The sequence below is a fragment of the Bos indicus genome, chromosome 29, assembly GCF_029378745.1.
Source record: "Bos indicus isolate NIAB-ARS_2022 breed Sahiwal x Tharparkar chromosome 29, NIAB-ARS_B.indTharparkar_mat_pri_1.0, whole genome shotgun sequence".
NCBI classification, from domain to species: Eukaryota; Metazoa; Chordata; class Mammalia; order Artiodactyla; family Bovidae; genus Bos; species Bos indicus.
In genome coordinates this window covers 35,016,867-35,036,653 of record NC_091788.1, presented here as the reverse complement: position 1 = coordinate 35,036,653, position 19,787 = coordinate 35,016,867, and the positions used below count along the sequence as shown (strand labels likewise).

The following is a 19,787-nucleotide window of genomic DNA, read 5'->3' as shown; positions in this document are numbered from 1 at the left end:
TTATGGTCACCGTCGGCACACGGGGAGGGCGTAGCCTCACAGGAAATTAGCAACTTGCTGCAACATAAATATAGGTTAGACCCAAGGGAAAAAAAAGTCCTGATTGTGAGGGCTGTGAGATGCAGAGAATGTCTTCAAAGCAGGATATGAATTCTCTATCACTGCAGATTTTTAAGAATAGGAGAAATTCTTTTCAGAGTATGTTGGAAAGCTGGGAGCTGAGGAATATATATAATCAGCTCTGGTTTTCCTCCTGAGAGGGCGGGGGTGGCGGGATGTGGCAACAGTATCCTTGGGGCTTACCCTGAACTTTCGCTTTTTATTCATCTCCCCTCCCATATTATGTTACTGTGTACCTTGCTAACTACAAGTAGATGTGTTTCCCTCTGTTTATCGTATTAAACATGGGAAGCATGATCTAGGTATCCATTCCCAAGAAATATCTGCTGTCTGAAAAGTCCAGCCTGCTGGTGATAGCAGAGGTGAAAACAGAAGAGAGAAAGACATGAAACCATCTGTCTTTCTCCTATCTTGTCCTCAGCAACCCCATGTTAGAAGCATCGTGCGACCCTCCTAAAAATGATCTTAGTGATTCTTTTCACTCTTTATCAATCGCCTTGTTCTGCACACTTCCCTAGATCCTAAGTAATTATATATGACTGTCTTTTTGTTTAAAATATGTACTTATATGTTTGGAGGCGTGTATTCTTGGAGGCCTTTAATGATTTTCTTCTTACATCATTGCACACTATTTTTAGGGTGCGTGGGAGAAGCTTCAAAAATAACAGGATTCTGCCCCTCCCTGCATCCACCTCATCTTGCCATACACGAATCTGTGCGATCCTCCCCGTTGATTCTGGGCTTGGCAGATGCCAGCAGTCCGTCCTGTATCGCCAAGCCCCTGGCCAGCTCACCTCTGAACTCAGTTTCATCAGAGTCCACAGAGATTAACAAAAACTAAGCCTATAGCCAAAGAACCATCAGTTGATCTACAGAATCCTTACTTATACAAGTGGTTGGTTGAAAACACTCCGCTTTTCGATGGTGTGTTACCCAACTCAAGATAACTAGAGTCCATAAACTTAGAAATGGCAGGATTTGTTTCTAATCACTTCCATTTTAGGTTTGGCTTATTTCTGGGAGGAAAAAAACAAATACAAAAACTAAATACACATACAGAGACTAATGCATCAAACCCCTATATTTTAACACTGTGTTTGTTTCAGTCATTTATAATACAGAGAGGATTACAAACCCATTCTCCTTTTTACTTCCTTTTGGCAGTTATTTTCATCAATTTGGTATGAGTTTGTCCAAGCATTTCCACTTGTACTCTACATATGTGAGCATGTATTTTATTTAGATAAGAAAGTTTTCTTTAGTCAATGAGGCTAAACATATTTTAAATTATATATACACCCGTGGCAGATTCATGTTGATGTATGGCAAAATCAATACAATATTGTAAAGTAATTATCCTCCAATTAAAATTAAAAAAAATAATAATTATTATATATAGAATCCCTTCATGTATGTAAACCTGAATTAATTTTTCCATCGCCTGCTGATAGACATTTATGGCTGCTTCCCACCTTATAAACTGTACATCTGTACTTATTTCCTTGTGTACATATGAGGGTATTAGCTAGAATCAGTTATTATTTAATAACTGTTTAATGTGCATCTTCTCATTTTACATAAAACTTCCAGCTCTCTAAAATAGCAATGATAATTTAAATTTGTATTAGCAATGCATGAGCTTCAATTTCCTCACCTGAAACAAATACTTAAATTTTTTTTTCAGCCAAGAGTGAGGTTAAGGAGTAAAGCAAACATTTTGAAACATCAGAAAATTAAATAAAGGGAACTGTGTACAAAAGATTTAAGTATAATATGTGCTAATATATTTTAATAAGATAGATGAAAACAATATCTTGTTTTATTTGCATTTTCTTGATTACTGATAAAATATAGCATTTCTTTATGTTTCTTGGTCATGCAGACTCTTTTCCATGAATTTCCTGCTTGAATTGTTTGCACATTTTTCTATTGTGTTTGTCATTTTCTTACTGTTTTTTTTTTTAAAGTTCTTTCAATGCATCTTTACTTATTTTTTTTTATAAATGTTACAATAATTTCATCCAGTTTGATTTTGTGTTTTACTTTGTCCTAGTATCTTAGCCGTACAGAGAAGTCCATTGTGGTGTAAATTAATGTAATCCATCTTTTCATTTATCATGTGAGCTTTTTTGGTTCACCCTTTGTTTAAAAAATTACTTCCTCATTCAAATTCATATATTTACATATATGTCTTTTAAATAATTCTGTAGTTTTGCATTAAATCCATGTGGAACTGAGTTTTTGGGCAATGAGGAAGAGATCATACATTATTAATAGGAAAAGGAAATTTCCTTTAAGGAATTATGCATTTTAACCCTTTCTGCTCTCCACATTGATTTTTAAAAGTGTCTGAATTAAACTATCAGACTTTTTAAATGCTTGGCTCTGGTTCTGGGTTTTCTATCCCACTCTGATTTTTTCCCCCTCTTTGGTCTATTCTTAAACCCACATTCATTTAATTATTGTATCTTTAAAATGAATGTTGACAAATGGTAATACATGTCTCGCCTCTTTGTTCTTACTTTATAGAACCATCTTGGCTACTCGTATTCATTCATTATTTTATTTTAGACATGATGTTTTAAATTTCACAAAAAGTCCTTTGAGATTATGATTAGAATTTTGTTGCATTTAAAGATCAAATTGGAATAATTTTATATTTATAATATTGAACTTTCGTATCAGAATAATGAGTGCCTCTCCATCTATTGAGGTCTTCTTTGATGCTCTTCATGAGGTTTGTATTTCTTTTCATAAGAGTTCAGCACATCTTTGACCAGAGTGCTTCAAAGGACCTTTTATAGGTTTTATTGTTATTGCAAAAATAAGGATTTTTTTTCCCTGTTACACCTTCTCTCCCATCATTCTTCACAAAGAAGGAATAAAACACTCAGATTATATCCTACAACTCTGCTGTACTTTTTATGTCTATAAGTTATTTTAGATTTCTATTCATGCAATTATTACATCTCAAATAAACCAAAAAGTATAGCCACTCTTCCTTTCCAATTCTAAAACGTCTTTTCTTTCTCTTCCTTGTCTTATTTTTGTTTGGTATTTTTGTTTTGGTATTTCCAGTAAAAGGCTTAATACTTACTTATATCCCAAGTGTTCACTGAGGACTTGCTACATGACGGACCTTGCAGTACACAGTATATAAAACATAAAAACATCATTTTCCTCATGTAGGCCCCATTCTAACAAGAGACAAAAATATATGTAAATCTTATATGTATGTTGCTGCTGCTGAGTCACTTCAGTTGTGTCCGATTCTGTGTGATCCCATAGACGGCTGCCCACCAAGCTCCCCTGTCCCTGGGATTCTCCAGGCAAGAACACTGGAGTGGGTTGCCATGTCCTTCTCCAATGCCTGAAAGTGAAAAGTGAAAGTGAAGTCGCTCAGTCATGTCCGACCCTCAGCGACCCCATGGACTGCAGCCTTCCAGGCTCCTCCATCCATTGGATTTTCCAGGCAAGAGTACTGGAATGGGGTGCCATTGCCTTCTCTGATCTTACATGTATAGTGTTAAGCAATTATAAGTGCTATAAGAAAAATATAAAGCAATGTTGGACTTCCCAAGTGGTGTTAGCAGTAAAGAACTGCCTGCTCATGCATGAGACCTGAGAGAACAGACGGGAATGTTGATTCCTGAGTCAGGAAGCTCCTCTGGAGGAGGGCACAACTGAAGAAACTTGGCATGCACTCACGCAAAGCAGGATTACAGAGTGTAGGCTCAGAGGGTTATTGTTGTTTAGCCGCTAAGTCACGTAAGACTCTTTTGCAACACCACGGATTATAACTCACCAGTCTCCTATGTCCATGAGATTTCCCAGGCGAGAATATTTGAGTGGGTTGGCTTCCTACTCCAGAGGATCTTCCTGGCCTAGGGATAGAACCTGTGTCTTTTGTGTTGGCAGGCAGGTTCTTTACCACTGAGACAGCAGGGAAGCTCAGGCTCAGAGGGTACGGGCTATAATTTTAAGTAGGATTCAAGAGATGGGAATACCAGACCTTCTGACCTGCCTCCTGAGAAATCTGTATGCAGGTCGTAACAGTTAGAAGAACAGTTAGAACTAGACATGAAACAAGAGACTGGTTCCAAATCGGGAAAGGAGTACATCAAGGCTGTATATTGTCACCCTGCTTATTTAATTTATATGCAGAGTACATCATGAAAAATGCTGGGCTGGATGAAATACAAGCTGGAATCAAGATTGCTAGGAGAAATATCAATAACCTCATATATGCAGATGACACCATACTTATGGCAGAAAGTGAAGAAGAACTAAAGAGCCTCTTGATGAAAGTGAAAGAAGAGAGTGAAAAAGTTGGCTTAAAACTCAACATTCAGAAAACTAAGATCATGGCATCGGGTCCCATCACATCACGGCAAATAGATGGGGAAACAGTGGAAACAGTGGCAGACTTTATTTTGGGGGGCTCCAAAATCACTGCAGATTGTGACTAAAGCCATGAAATTAAAAGACACTTTCTTCTTGGAAGAAAAGCTACGACCAACCTAGACAGCATATTAAAAAGCAGAGCTATTACTTTGCCAATAAAGGTGAATCTAGTCAAAGCTATGGTTTTTGCAATAGTCATGTATGGATGTGAGAGTTGGACTATAAAGAAAGCTGAGTGCTGAAAAATTGATTCTTTTGAGCTGTGGCATTGGAAAGACTCTTGAGAGTCCCTTGGACAGCAAGGAGATTCAACCAGTCAATCCTAAAGGAAATCAGTCTTGAATATTCATTGGAAGGACTGATGTTGAAGCTGAAACTCCAATACTTTGGGCCACCTGATGTGAAGAACTGATTCATTTGAAAAGACCCTGCTGTTGGGAAAGATTGAGGGCGAGAGGAGAAAGGAATGACAGAGGATCAGATGGTTGGATGACATCACCGATTCAAAGGACATGCGTTTGAGTAAACTCCAGGAGTTGGTGATGGACAGGGAGGCCTGGCGTGCTGCAGTTCATGGGGTCACAAAGAGTCAGTCAACTGAACTGACTGAACTGAACTTAACTGATCAAGATGGGCCTTAATGAAGTGATGTTTGAGGAAAGATGTGAAAGAGGTGAAATGGTTCACCTTGCACTATCTGGGTGGATGTTCAGGCCACTTTAGATGACTGTTTGCTGTCTATCTATCCCACCTACAACCAATTTCTGCTTCACCTACAACCCCCCTCACAGACTGACCTTCATCCTTAGGAGCAGAGCCTAGTAGTGAATACCTACATCCTCCCCTCCACCCCCAGCTGGTGATTGTCCCAATCTCTAGATCAGGATGACTCTCCTCAGACAGCTTAACAAGCACCTTCCTTCCTTAGCCCAAGGAGCTAGGAGGGCCAGGCTCTTCTGGTTTCCCTGTTAACCAATGGGCCAATCAGATGTCATGCATGATGCTAAGTCACTTCAGTTGTGTTTGACCCTTTGCGACCCCATGGACTATAGCCTGTCAGGCTACTCTGTTCATGAGATTCTCCAGGCAAGAATACAGCAGTTGGGTTGCCATTTCCTCCTCCAGGAGATCTTCCTGACCCAAGGATCAAATCCGTGTCTCTTTTGTTTCCTGCATTGGTAAGTGGGTTATTTACCACTATTACCACCTGGGAAGCCCAGTAGAGCTGCGGGATATAATGATGTCAATTCCTCCTATAACTGGTACTTGTCCTCTTGCTCCCATCATTTTCTCGGGAGCAAAGACTGCTGCTGTCTTCTGCTCACCATCCATAGTAGAGTGTCACTCCAGAACCCTTTTGCTCTAGACATGTAAGATTGCCCATCTATTTATTAAACCATTGCTGTCATCAACTCCTGGCTGTATCTTCTGTCTAAGGCGTGGCTAAGTATAGGGCTTTGCAGGGCTGTGGGGAGCAACCAAACGTTGGGGAACACCAACACTGGAGAATGAACCCTCCAGAAGAGAGAAATCCTCAGACAAGGTTCAAGGCAGTGGATAAGAGGAGAAATGAGCAGTGACCGACTCCTGGGTGTTCTTCTGAACTGGACTTGATGTGTGAAAGAAAGGAAGCCCTCATCACAGATTATTATGTTTGTGGCCTATGCAATCAGAAAGAGGCTTGTTCTCTCAATGGAAAAAGGAAAGTCCAGGGTTAAACAGAAGAAGGTGGAGAAGATGAAGCATCTAAATCCAGACATGGTGCTGGGCTGCACCCCGCAGGCAGTCCAGATTCAAGACAGAAGAAACAGCCCAGTGTCAGCAACATAGACATGGATGGTTTAATGGATGGGGAGCTTGCACATCACAAACAAGGTCTTGGAGTAACACCCCAGCCAGTGCAGTGGGAGGCAGGCCAGCAGTCCTCCTTGGGGGTGGTGGGAGGAGATTATCAGTTAGAGGGGAACTGACATCAGGTGGGGCTCATTAGTTACCAGGGAAACCGGCAGAGGCACATGCCTTGCATAGCCCCTTTGTTAAGAACACTCCAGCAGCTGGGGCCTGGGGCAATAGGAAGGTAAATCAGAGGACAGGGTGGAGGTGAAGCAGACACAGGTGTACAGAGAGCAAGAGAGCAGCCACCTGACAGGGCCTGACTACAAATCTGGAAAGCTTGAGCCATGGATGAGAAATCCAAGAAGAGACCTGAAATTACAAACTGACATTCAAAGTTGGTAAGAGAGGTCTGGCTGGAGATAAAAAATTGAGAGACACTGGCAAATAGAAAGTATTTAAAATCAGGATATTAAGTATTTAAAGTCACAAGATGGTTGGATGGCGTCATTGACCCAGTGGACATGAGTTTGAGCAAAGTTTGGGAGACAGTGAAGGACAGGGAAGCCTGGCATGCTGCAGCCCATGGGGTCTCAAAAAGTAGGGCATGACTTAGTGAACAGCAACAAAAGTCATGAGATTAGATGAAAACATTTAGACTGAGAACTAAGCCCTGGGACACTCTAAAAATAAGAGACTGCGGTGATGAGGAACCAGGAAAGGTGAAGGAGAAAGGCCTGCCAGTCAGGAGGAAAACTAGGATTCTGACATCCTAGGAAGTAAATGCAGGTTGTGGAACAGGAGGAGAGTGAAGACGGGTGTCAAAAGCTGTAGAAGGGTCAGCAGAGGAGGAGGTCAGAAGTGACCACTGAACATAGACCTAGATGAGTTCCTGTGCCATAGAACACGCAGACAAACCCTCACTGGGGGATTAGGATGGAGAGAGTCTTCTGACACAGGAAAAGGAGCTCACTCTTCAGAGTTTTACTGGAAGGGAGAGCAGAAAACTGAAGCTGTAGCTACAAGAGAAACAAAAGATGCAGAGCACAGAGAAACTGCGAGTTTACTGTGCTGATGAGAATCATCCAACCGCAAGGGAAAAGATGCAGAAGACAAAGGTGGAGGTTTTAGAAGTGACATCCTTGAGTGAGGAAAAGGGAACACGAGCTTGAGTGTAAAGCAGGAGAAATGGAGTCAGATAGAGCTAATAAGGCATTCCTAAACAAGTCATGGGCATGCCCTTCACTCCACTCTGCTCAGAGCTTGTGTGAATCATAACTGAACATTAAGTTGCATCGTATTATTCTCTGGGACCCATTTCACTGATCATAGCACGTTCCCTGTTTTATTAAAGTGGTATGTTAGAAGCTTATCTCATGTTGAACATCTTTGTAAACATGGGACAAATACTACTTAGTCGTGATGTATTTTTATGCAATATTATCCTCACTATTTTATGAATATTGCTTCTGTGTTTATAAGTCACACAAGATTATGATTTTTTTGTATCATCATTGTTCAGTTTGGGTCAGTTTTATACTAATGCTTGAAATGAGTTGAGTAGTTTTACCTTTTAAAAACAGTTTTGTAAGTCAGGAATTATCTGTTTCTCTTTTCTGAGAATTTGGTGAAATCTGTAAAACTATCTAGAACTGATACTTTTCTAGGGAGAAAATTTAGACTAACTTTTCTAATTCTAAGATAGCCTATGTGCTTGAGTTTAATTCTAAAGATATCTTTGAAGGCTCACTGAATGGGCATACCTGGCAAGGTTTATAAGTAAATTTTACTTCCTAGAACAAATATGAAATCAATAAACACAATTTCCCACAACAATATTAACATACATTGCACCAATCATAACCTTGGACCTTAGAGTTATATTTTATAAGACACATGTAAACCGCTTCAGTTAGAACCTCTTAGGAGAATTTCTTGCAAATAAACTAGCTAAGAAAGCAATATTATTGCAAAAGTACAGGTGAAAAATAGATATAATCTTAAAAAAGAAAACTTTTTGCCATCTGGCTAAAAAACACTTGTATCTACAAACACTCTACTTAAAATTTCTCACTATTTAGAATTAAATGAGTAGCCTATGATTTATTCTAATTTTAACCAAGACTGAATCAATGTATTGGGGACTTATAATTTTCTATTCCCACTTCTCTCCTTCTTAAAGTTTTGCCATACATTTTCTATTGTGTTATTTTAATTTATAGAATTAGCTTTTGGCTTTGTTAAAAATTCCTAAAGACCCATTTAGTTTATTTCTGTGTCAATCATCTTTACTTTTATTTTTATTATTTCCTTCATTCATTACATAGTTTATTTTTCATGGTCTAGATTTGTGATTGAATGCATAATTCATTAATGAATAGCTCAAGTTTCAGATTTTCTTCTTTTTCATTTTGTGCATTTAATGCTATAAAATTTCCCCCAATTATTACTTTAAACACAACCTGCAATTTGGATGTATAGAGATTTCTTTGTTGTTCCTCTCTAGATATTTTATAAGCCTACTAAGATTTCTTTACTTCATGAGTTACTTAGCAATATGTTTTTAAGTTGCCATGAACATGGGTAGAGGTCATTGAAATTGTGTTTTTGTTGCTAATATTACACTGAGATCAAGGAACTCTACGTGTTTTCTGCTGAATTTCTGATAAGTGTGCAAATATAGATATAAAGCTTCATAACAATAGGAGCCTGCTATAACATCATTTCAGCTCTAAACACTTGAGGTGTGGAACTGTGAAAGTAGAACTCCAGAGAAAGTCTTCACATATTATCTGTGGCTAAAGTCAGTTTAAATAGCTTTGTTGTACTCTTGTTTTGTTTTATTTTAATTTCCAAACATCCACAAACTAATACTTTTATAAACTACAGAGCCAAAAGCTTAGCTGTAGTGATGAGGTACCATTTCACGCCAGTCAGAATGGCTGCGATCCAAAAGTCTACAAGCAATAAATGCTGGAGAGGGTGTGGAGAAAAGGGAACCCTCTTACACTGTTGGTGGGAATGCAAACTAGTACAGACACTATGGAGAACAGTGTGGAGATTCCTTAAAAAACTGGAAATAGAACTGCCTTATGATCCAGCAATCCCACTGCTGGGCATACACACTGAGGAAACCAGAAGGGAAAGAGACACGTGTACCCCAATGTTCATCGAAGCACTGTCTATAATAGCCAGGACATGGAAGCAACCTAGATGTCCATCAGCAGATGAATGGATAAGAAAGCTGTGGTACATATACACAATGGAGTATTACTCAGCCATTAAAAAGAATACATTTGAATCAGTTCTAATGAGATGGATGAAACTGGAGCCTATTATACAGAGTGAAGTAAGCCAGAAAGAAAAACACCAATACAGTATACTAACGCATATATATGGAATTTAGAAAGATGGTAACAATAACCCTGTATACGAGGCAGCAGAAGAGACACTGATGTATAGAACAGTCTTATGGACTCTGTTGGAGAGGGAGAGGGTGGGAAGATTTGGGAGAATGGCATTGAAACATGTATAATATCTTGTATGAGACGAGTCGCCAGTCCAGGTTCGATGCACGATACTGGATGCTTGGGGCTGGTGCACTGGGACGACCCGGAGGGATGGTATGGGGAGGGAGGAGGGAGGAGGGTTCAGGATGGGGAACACATGTATACCTGTGGTGGATTCATTTCGATATTTGGCAAAACTAATACAATATTGTAAAGTTTAAAAATAAAATAAAATTAAAAAAAAACATACAGACAAAAAATGATTAAAAAATGATATATGAAAGTGTTCAGTTGCTCCTACTTTCTATACTTATTAAGTTATCCCTTGTTGTTACTGATGTTCAGTCACATAGTCATGTCTGACTCTTTGTGACCCCATGGACTGTAGTCCTCCAAGCTCCTCTGTCCATGGGATTTCCCAGGGAAGGATACTGGAATGGGTTGCCATTTCCTTCTCCAGGGGATCTAATCTATTCTGCATGCAGCAGCCAGGAATATTACTTTAAAAATACACAAATCAGATCCTGTTATTCCTAGTTCACAAACCTCCAGTGATTTCCCCAACTCATTTAGGGGAAAAAGATTATTTATTTATCATGGATCAGCAGCACCTGGAGTACCAAATTTTGAGTAGCGTGGCTCTAAATACTTTAATCAGACACCCCACTCCAGTACTCTTGCCTGGAAAATCCCATGGACGGAGGAGCCTGGAAGGCTGCAGTCCATGGGGTTGCTAAGAGTCGGATACAACTGAGTGACTTCACTTTCACTTTTCACTTTCATGCACTGGAGAAGGAAATGGCAACCCACTCCACTGTTCTTGCCTGGAGAATCCCAGGGATGGGGGAGCCTGGTGGGCTGCCGTCTATGGGTCGCACAGAGTTGGACACAACTGAAGCGACTTCGCAGTAGCAGTAGCAGTATATGTGTGTCTATGTATACATACACAAGCACATGTACCAACTGCGGAATGAGAAATGTTTTGTAAAAGTTCAGTTCCGTTCAGTCGCTCAGTCATGTCCGACACCTTGCGACTCCTTGTGACCCCATAGATCGGAGCACGCCAGGCGTCCCTGTTCATCACCAACTCCCGGAGTTCACTCAAACTACGTAAAAGTTATAGAAATTCAAAAGCATGGCACATTTGTGCTGCAGTCTGAGATATACTGTATCATTGCAAAGTGCAACTGGCTGCGCTCTTCACCTCCTTCAAGTAAGCTAGAGGCATAGCCCTTGGTTGCCATTTAGGATTTCTGAGGTAAAATATGCATCATTTGGGATTATTGCCTCAGATAACTTATTGAGCCATCCAGAGACTTCCATGCAAGGGTTTTCTGTAGGTTCAGACTGCACACCACGCTGCTCGGCCTCCTGGGCCATATAATTCAGGAAACAGAAGAACCAGGGTGGGTGAAGATACAGGTGACATTTTTGTTGAACTCTAATAGAAGTCACAGAGAAGATGTCTATGATTTACCTATCAGGGAACCACTTTCCACTTGAAAAACAGCTTCTAGTGAGAGACTGGGGTGTAGTAGAGACTGAGCTCCTGACCACAGAAAACCAAAGAATTGTAACCTGCAAAACGGCCAAGGAGCAAAAGGGCAGAGCCTAAACAGAGAAGTGCATCGGAAGCTCTGAATTACAAGCACCTTCTAAAACTCCACAAATGTAGTCTAATGTCAAGGGGCAGGAAAGTGCATTCTGCACACTCTGAGGTCAAAGAAGGTCTGTGACCAAGTCAAACATCAATGGTGGGACTTCCCTGGTGGTCCAGTGGCTAAGACTCCATGCTCCCAATGCAGGGGGCCTGGGTTCAATCCCCAGCTAGGGATTTAGATCCCACATGCCACAACTAAGACCCAACACAACCAAATAAATAAATAATTTAAAAAAATAAATACAACTGAGACATAAACACCTCCTCTGGAGGGAGGGAGGAGAGTGAATATGTTTGAACAATAGCATAATCTATTGTGCCTACTAAATTATAAAGTTGGGCAGGCCTATCAGAAGTCCATCAGGTAACAGAAGTGGTACCTTTGAGACCAGGCTCAAACAGACCCAAGAAGCCCAAATGGGTTATATGCACAGGTGTCAGCTGCATTTGATATCCTGTCTCTGTTCCCTCAACCCGTCCTTACCACCCCCTTGTCACCTGAGAAGTTTCCTATGACCATCTGACCCCAGAGGAAAGGAACTTGACCAGATTCCCAGATGTATCAGTACAAAATATTAACACTAATGTGAAATGAAGTACTGCCTCATTGTCTGGAAGGCATGATAGACACAAGTAAAAGGTTGTTCCAGCGTTCAGATGAAAACAGGAGGCATTCTGGATTGGCTCTTTATCTGTCGTGCTCTCCTATCAACATAAATTCCATTAGCAGTCACTTAAAAACAAATCCTAGACCCAAACATTTCTCGTGCTCTCCACCGATGGCACCTGAGAGAAGCCACCCTAACATCCAGCCAGGATGACGGCGTGTCTTCCAACAGCCTCCCTTCCTTCTTTTTCTTCTAATCTACACTGCACACAGCAACCAGGAATATTACTTTAAAAATACACAAGTCAGATCCTGTTATTCCTAGTTCACAAAACTCCAGTGATTCCCCCAACTCATTTAGGGGGAAAAGATTATTTATTTATTTAATCAAACTCACAAGGTCTTGCATGACCAGGCTTCTGGGTGCCTCTCTGATTTCATCTGCCAAGTCCCCTTCATCCTTATTCAGATCTAGCCTGATGTCTCTCAACATCTTCAACATCCAACCACAAGCTGACCTCAGGACCTTTACATCTGCTCCTTTAGCTCTTTTCTAGACGTTTATAGCTTGTTCCTCCATAGCATTCAAATATATGCTGCTATCTAAAGGTCTGTCTCCATTGGGCTAGTTTATATTTTTCATACCACTTATCACCAGCTGGCAACTTATTCCATGTTTACTTTAATATTTTTTGTCTTTCCCATGAGAAAACGTGGTCCACAAAGGCTAAAACAATGTTACTCATCTTTGTATCCCAGCTTGTCGCTGGTATTTAATAAACATTTGTTGAAGGAATAGATGAACGAGTGAAATGACTTAAGTGCCTTTTACCATAATATATATGCTTCTCAGATGGCACAGTGGTAAAGAATCCACCTGCCAATGCAGTGGTTTAGATTCCTGGGTAGGAAAGATCCCCTGGAGTAGGAAATGGCAACCCACTCCACTATTCTTGCTTGGAGAATCCCATGGATAGAGGAGCCTGGCAGGCTACAGTCGATGGGGTCACAAAGAGTCAGACACTGTTGCCAGCCAAAATCTTGGCCTTCTCCACCCACCAAATGAAAAATACAGAGACAGAGTTTGGAGCAAATAGAAAGGCAGTTTTTATTCTCAGCTGGTAAAGTGGGGAATACAGTATGCTCATGCCTCAAGACCTGTGCTTCCGCTCCATGAGGAGTCTAGGGGCTTATATATGGCAAGGGCTCACAGTCTGGAGTCAGTGATGAGGAGCAGAAGGTGATAGGATCTTGACTTCTTCCTCTTTCATTGTTTCAAAGACAGTCATAAGCTGGCGTCTGTAATCTAGTAACTGGGTCTGGCAGTTCTGTGGCTCTGCAGCCTTCTTTCTGATACGTAACAACAAGGGGAGGGGGCTGTAAGGGTAAACACTATATGGTGGTAGTGGTTTAGTCGCGCAGCCGTGTACGACTCTTGCAACCCCATGGACAGTAGGCTGCCAGCCTCCTCTGTCCATGGGATTCTCCAGGCAAGAATACTGGAGTGGGTAGCCATTTCCTTCTCCAGGAGATCTTTCCAACCCAGGAACCGAAACTCAGGTCTCCTGCATTGCAGGCAGATTCTATACCAACTGAGCTATGAGGGAAGCCCTCGGAACCCCCAGACACTAGATAGGGGATGTATTTAGCATAGAGTCAAAGGAAAATAGGTGTGAAGTTTAGCCCCTGCAGAGTTAGAGGGCAGAGCAGCAAACTTAGTTCAGACATTCAGAGTTAGGAGCAGTTAAAGTAGAAGACGAGGAATGATCAGGTCTGCTCCCTGTTCTCTTTCTCTTCTACGTTCTCAGGGAAGGGAAAGAGAAAAACTCATTCCTCTTTTTACCTTTTCACTGCAACAACATGACTGAGGGACTGAGCACACACGCGCACCACGGTATATACAGGCTCATCTTTATTTATTTACTTAAGCTACTTATTCTTTTCTGAGTGTGTTTTTAGCTGCACACACGCACATTATGTCTTCCTACTTTAGGGATTTCTCACAGTTGTAGTTTTTACTTTAAATACTGAGATATTGGATTTCTGTACATATTTTAGCACCTTGGATCATGAACTCTGTTTCCCAGACATGTCTTCTGTGAGTGTTCCTGTGTTCTGGGGACCACAGAAGCATCCAGAAAGCTTGGTGTCCTAGTTGCCTCTGTTAAATTGTTGCTAATTTGCAGGTTCCTAACCGGTTTTATTTAATACAAAAATTTGGGTCTACATCCATCTGCAGTGCAGAATACCCTCTCTGAGTTCTGTGGTTGAATCCTTTGTGCCCCAGGGGTGCAACTAGTGTTATTACTTCCTGGCTTCCTTCAGGCCAGAAAGTGAAGTTTTTTTCCAAGCATTTCTAACATTTCCCAGGCTCCTGGCTTTTTCAGCTGCTCCCCTACCCCACCCCAGAGAGGTCTGAGGCCCCTCAGGTGTCCATCCTGCCCATTTTCCTTCACACGTCCTTTGGTCTCGCAGCCTGGCTTTCTTCCATGTGTTCCGTCTTTCCTCTGGAAACTGGAGTTAGTCCCTTTTTGATTTCCGAGCTTGGCTACATATTTGATTTCTTTAAAAAACATCTATTTTGGGACGTCTCTGGTGGCCCAAAGGTTAAGATCTTGTGTTTCCGCTGCAGGGAGCGCTTGCTTCATCCCTGGTTGGGGAACTAAGATCCTCCAACATGCAACACATCATGGCCAAAATAAAATAGAATAAAACAAAAATATGACTTGTGCAAATCTGCTATATAGCCCAGGGAGCTTGGCTCGGTGCTCTGTGATCACCTAGAGGGGTGAGATGGTGGGTGGGAGTGGGAGGGAGGGAGGTTCTGGAGGGAGGGGATATATGCATACTTACAGCTGATTCATATTGTTGTACAGCAGGAACTAACACGACATTGTAAAGCAATTATCCACCAATTAAAAACAATTAAAAAATTAAAAAAACTAAAATTAAAAAAAAGAAAGGATGAGTAAGATCTACAGGTACTGATGCCCATGGTCTAACGTAAAATGGAAACAAGAGGAAAAGCAGGCTATAGATATTGTGGGGTATGATACCATTTGCTAAAAATGAATAAATAAATAAAATACATATTTTACGTAATGTTTTATGTGTTTGAGGCAGAAGGTGACTTCCCATCGTAGTTCAGCACTAGACTGGACATATCTAAGGTTGTCTACACACACCTGGGGAGACATCACACGCTCAGAAGTTCACAGGGCTGGAAGTGGTGGTGATTGTCCCTGTGACGTATCACATGGGGTTGCAATGAGCCTCTAAAGAGGCAGTCTATATTCAATATCCTGTAATAAACTACCATGGAAAAGAAAAATAAATAAATAAATGAATCAAAAGGCAATTAGTATTGGGAAGCACTTCCAAGTGTCTGAAAAGAGGTCACAGATGCTGGATTGACTTCCTGTGTTTGCTAGAACAAATTATCACATAACTGACCATTTAAAGCAACACAGAGCCGCTCTCTTACAATTAGAGTCCAGAAGTCAGGCATCAGTATGCCAGGGTGGAAATCAAGGTGTTGGCATGACCATACTCCCTTCCAAATCTGTAGGGGAAGATGCATTCCTGGCTCCTTCCAGCCTCTGATGGGGTCAGTGTTCTTTGGCTTGTAGCTGCATCATGTCAATCTTCGAAGCTGAAATCTTCGAGTCTCTCTCTGCTCTGTTTTCACATGAACTTCTCTCCATACGTCAAATATTCTTCTACCTCTTTCTGGTAAGGATCCATGTTATGGCATTTAGTGTCCACTGGGTAATCTAGGATACTCTTCCCATCTGGAGATTTTGAACTGGAGAGACTCACCCTGTTTTGTTTTGTTTTCTGTTTCTATACAAGGATAGATTTATGGATTTCAAGACAAAGGTCTGGATAGTCAAAGTTATAGTTTTCCCAGTAGTCATGTATGGATGTGAGATTTGGACCATAAAGAAGGCTGAGAGCCGAAGAATTGAGGCTTTCACTTATGGTGCTGGAGAAGACTCTTGAGAGTCCCTTGGACAGCAAAGAAAATCAACCCTGAATATTTATCGGAAGGACTAATGCGGAAACTGAAACTCCAATACTTTGGCCACCTGATGTGAAGAGCTGACTCATTAGAAAAGACCCCGATGCTGGGAAAGATTGAAGGTGGGAGGAGAAGGGGACAACAGAAGATGGGATGGTTGGATGGCATCACCAACTCAATGGACATGAATTTGAGCAAACTCAGGGAGATAGCGAAGGACAGGGAAGCCTGGCATGCTGCAGTCCATGGGGTTGCAAAGAGTTGGACGTGACTCAGCAACAGAACAACAAATGGATTGCATGAATTGGAGGGTGGGTTCATGACTGACCCACAGGGACAATCATGTGTTTGGTTTAGGGGACCACTTTTCCATCTACTACAGGTGGTGATGAAAACTATGAACAAGAAAATTGTCTCTTTTCTCCCAGCATACTAAAGGAACCATTTCAGAGGGAGAAGCAGAAACAATAGACAGCATGTTCGCTAAGACCAGGAGAACTGCTTTGCAGAGAGGAAGTGGGAAATGAGATGAACCCAGTCACAGCTAGGAATGTGCATCAGAGAGGAGATAGTTTTGAGGTGATTCTGTTCTGCTGGGAACCCTAGGGAGATGCTTGAGGACAAGGAAGATGGTAGAGCTGCCGTAGATACCCCCTGGTCCTCCATGGCTCAGCTGATTTTTAGGCAACAGGAGTTACTAGATAATTCCAACAGTGCACTTGTCTATGAATGTGTGTGTGCTTAGTTGCTCAGTCGTGTCTGACTCTTTGCAACCCTATGGACTGTAGCCTGACAGGCTCCTCTGTCCATGGGACTCTCCAGGGAAGAATACTGGAGTGGGTTGCCATGCCCCTTTCCAGGGGATCTTCCCAACCCAGGGATCGAACCCATGTATCCTGCTTTGCAGGTGGATTCTTTACTCTCTGAGCCACCAGGGAAGAATGGCTGATGGAATAAAACCATAAACGTGCTATGTCATACTCTCCTTCATCAAATTCCAAGAACATAGTGTGAAAATCTTGAGGGATGGGGTCAGATAGAGATCAATACATTCAGTTCACCAGGGTCGACTGAAGGGCAGTGAAAATCCCTCAAAATAAATTAAAGCATGTTCTACGGCAAAAGTATATTTTCAAAATTTGGGGAGGGGAAGAGGGGAAGACCCAGGCATACAGGGGTCATGTCAAAAGAGGGGTGGGATTGCACAAAGTTCAATAAACTAAGAAGTTCATCTGGGTCAGAAAAAAAGAAAATATTAGAGGTCACGCAAGTCAAGTTAGAGACTGAGTGCTATTTCTCTACAAAATTAAGCAGAACAGGAGTGTCCCTTGAAGGCAAAGTTTGGAGAAAAAACAGAAATTTTCCACACATGCATCAAGGCTTCTTGAGATTCAACAGAAAGACTCGGTAAGTTTCTTCTCAGACTTGAGGATCCAAGTATTTGATCAGGGAAAGGGTGGTAGAAAAGCCCACACTCCCAATGCAACCTGATCTGGAAGTACATTCTACCTCTTATAGGTTCACAAGTCTAGCAGAGCTTCTCTTTTTAAAACACAAATAAGCCCAGAAAGAAAAAAACACGGCGATCATTATAGACCTCGGTGTGAATATCTTCTGTGAATGAACCCCTTGCCTTTTTTGTCCTTCAGTCTCAGGAAAGACATTAAAAATATATGTGTGTGTGTGTGTGTGTGTGTGTGTGTAATTATTTCAGGTTTGATTGTTCTTCATTGTTGCTCGGACTTGCCTCTAGCTGTGGCAAGCAGGCTTCTCATTGCAGTGGTTTCTGCTGTTGCAGAGCAGGGTCTCTAGAGCTCAGGCTCAGTAGTTGTGGCTCATGGGCTTGGTTGCTTGGTGACATGTGGGATCTTCCACCGACTAGGGATCAAACCCGTGTCTCCTGCATTGACAGGTGGTTTCTTTCTCACCCAGCCACCAGGGAAGCCCTATTTTATCTTATTATTATTATTATTATTATTGAGGAATCAAGAAGAAAAGTGGATACAGGGGAAACTTGGGGCACCTTCAAAAGGGGAACCCCAAGGAGACATCTGGGCCATGAGCTGTTGTCAGCCTGAGGCAAGGGAGGGAAGCTCCCAGACATTTGTTTTCACTCCTGTGTGGAGAATATTGCCATTCATCATCTCTCGTTTACGTTTCCAACCTGCCCCTGTGGGTGGTGGGGCTGCCTCACCTCACAGATGTAAGGGACACCATTAGGGTGACAGGGTTTGGAGCCAGAGGGGCAGGAAGTCCAGCCCTGGCTTCTCTGTCTTACTTCCAAGTCATGAGCTTTCTGGTTCTGGGGGTTGGGATGTGGCCACGTGTTGCTTCCCTGCGTCTGGGCTGCCTCAGGCCCAGGGGAGGGGTCCTCACACTCCTCTCCTGCTCCTGCTGCCGCTTCCGGTGGGCTGGGTCCCTCCCTTGCTGTCCCAGCACCAATGCCCCAAGTTCCCCAGTCCCCGGGCATCCTGAGAGCAGGAACTGAGTCTTATTTAGGTGGCCTGCCAGGTGCCCAGCACCAGGCTCGCTACACATAAAAAACGGCCCAGAATCCGGTACCCAGTGAGGGCACAGTCCTGACAGGCCGTGGCCCTGGAAACATTCAGCAGTGTCCTCTGGGCTCCGGCACTGTGTCAGGCGCTCACATAAAATTTGTGTTTGTTAATCCTCAAAAGCACCCTGTGCCAAGACTGTGACTCAATTCCACAGAGAAGGAAACCAAGGCTCAGAGAGGCAAACCGGCTTGTCTGAGGTAACCCAGCCACGGAGGGTGTTAGGGCCGGAGCCCTGCCTGTGGTGCTCCCCTCACCCCAGGCTGGAGGCCCGGAGATGACCACAGGGGTCTGGCAGCACCAACAGCACCTTTTGTATGGAGACACTTAAGGGAAAAGATGACCCGAGGGTTCTGCAGAAAGCAGCCTGTTCCATGAGCAGGTACAGGGCTGGCTGACCAGCATGCTGGGAGTGGGGGCTAGGGGTGATCAGAGGAGCAGGGACCCTGAAGGAGGAGGGGGCCTGGGAACAGCAGACTTGCAGCCTGCAATGCAGTCTCTGCTCCCTGAGAAGTGGGTGAATCATCTGCTCAGCAGCTGCGGAGCAGACGTGTCGCCAGCGCCCCCCTGTGCACACAGGGAGAATTGGAACCGCCGCAGGGGTGGCCCTGCAGCCGCTGAACCCTGAGCATGGCCCACGCCTGGCTTCCAGGCCAAAAATTGGCAAATGCTCCTTCAGTCCCAGGAACAAATGACTAAGCGTGTCTCCTGGCCCAGCGGGAGCGAGGCCAGCCCTTCGGTCTCTCCTGTCGCAGTGGAGCCTCTGGCCCTGGGCCCGATTTTGGGTCTCCGGGCTCCTCCCAGGTGTGCAGGGAAGGGATGAGCTGGGGCATCCTCCAGAGGAGAGCAGGGCTTTACAGTGAGTTGTACTGCCCAGCTCTCTGCAAGCGGGCAGGTCTCGGGGAGAGGGGAATGTGCGCTGGGCTGTCTGCCGGGTTGCCTTCTCCTTTCATTGGGCAGTTTTTTCTCTGGATTTCAGTTTCTCCTCCTGCAAAGCGAGCATTGGATCATATTGGGGCTGACATAGGGTCAGGTGTTGTTTGCCTCCTCCTGGGTACTTTCTGGCCCTTCCCCATGG

General features: G+C 42.8%; 1 non-coding gene across 1 annotated transcript; it reads left to right on the top strand.

Moving 5' to 3' along the window:
* The first annotated feature begins 11,628 nt into the window (after positions 1–11,628).
* TRNAW-CCA (transfer RNA tryptophan (anticodon CCA)) lies at positions 11,629–11,701 on the top strand. The gene has a single exon. It is a non-coding gene; the product is annotated as a tRNA-Trp (tRNA).
* Positions 11,702–19,787: the final 8,086 nt, after the last annotated feature.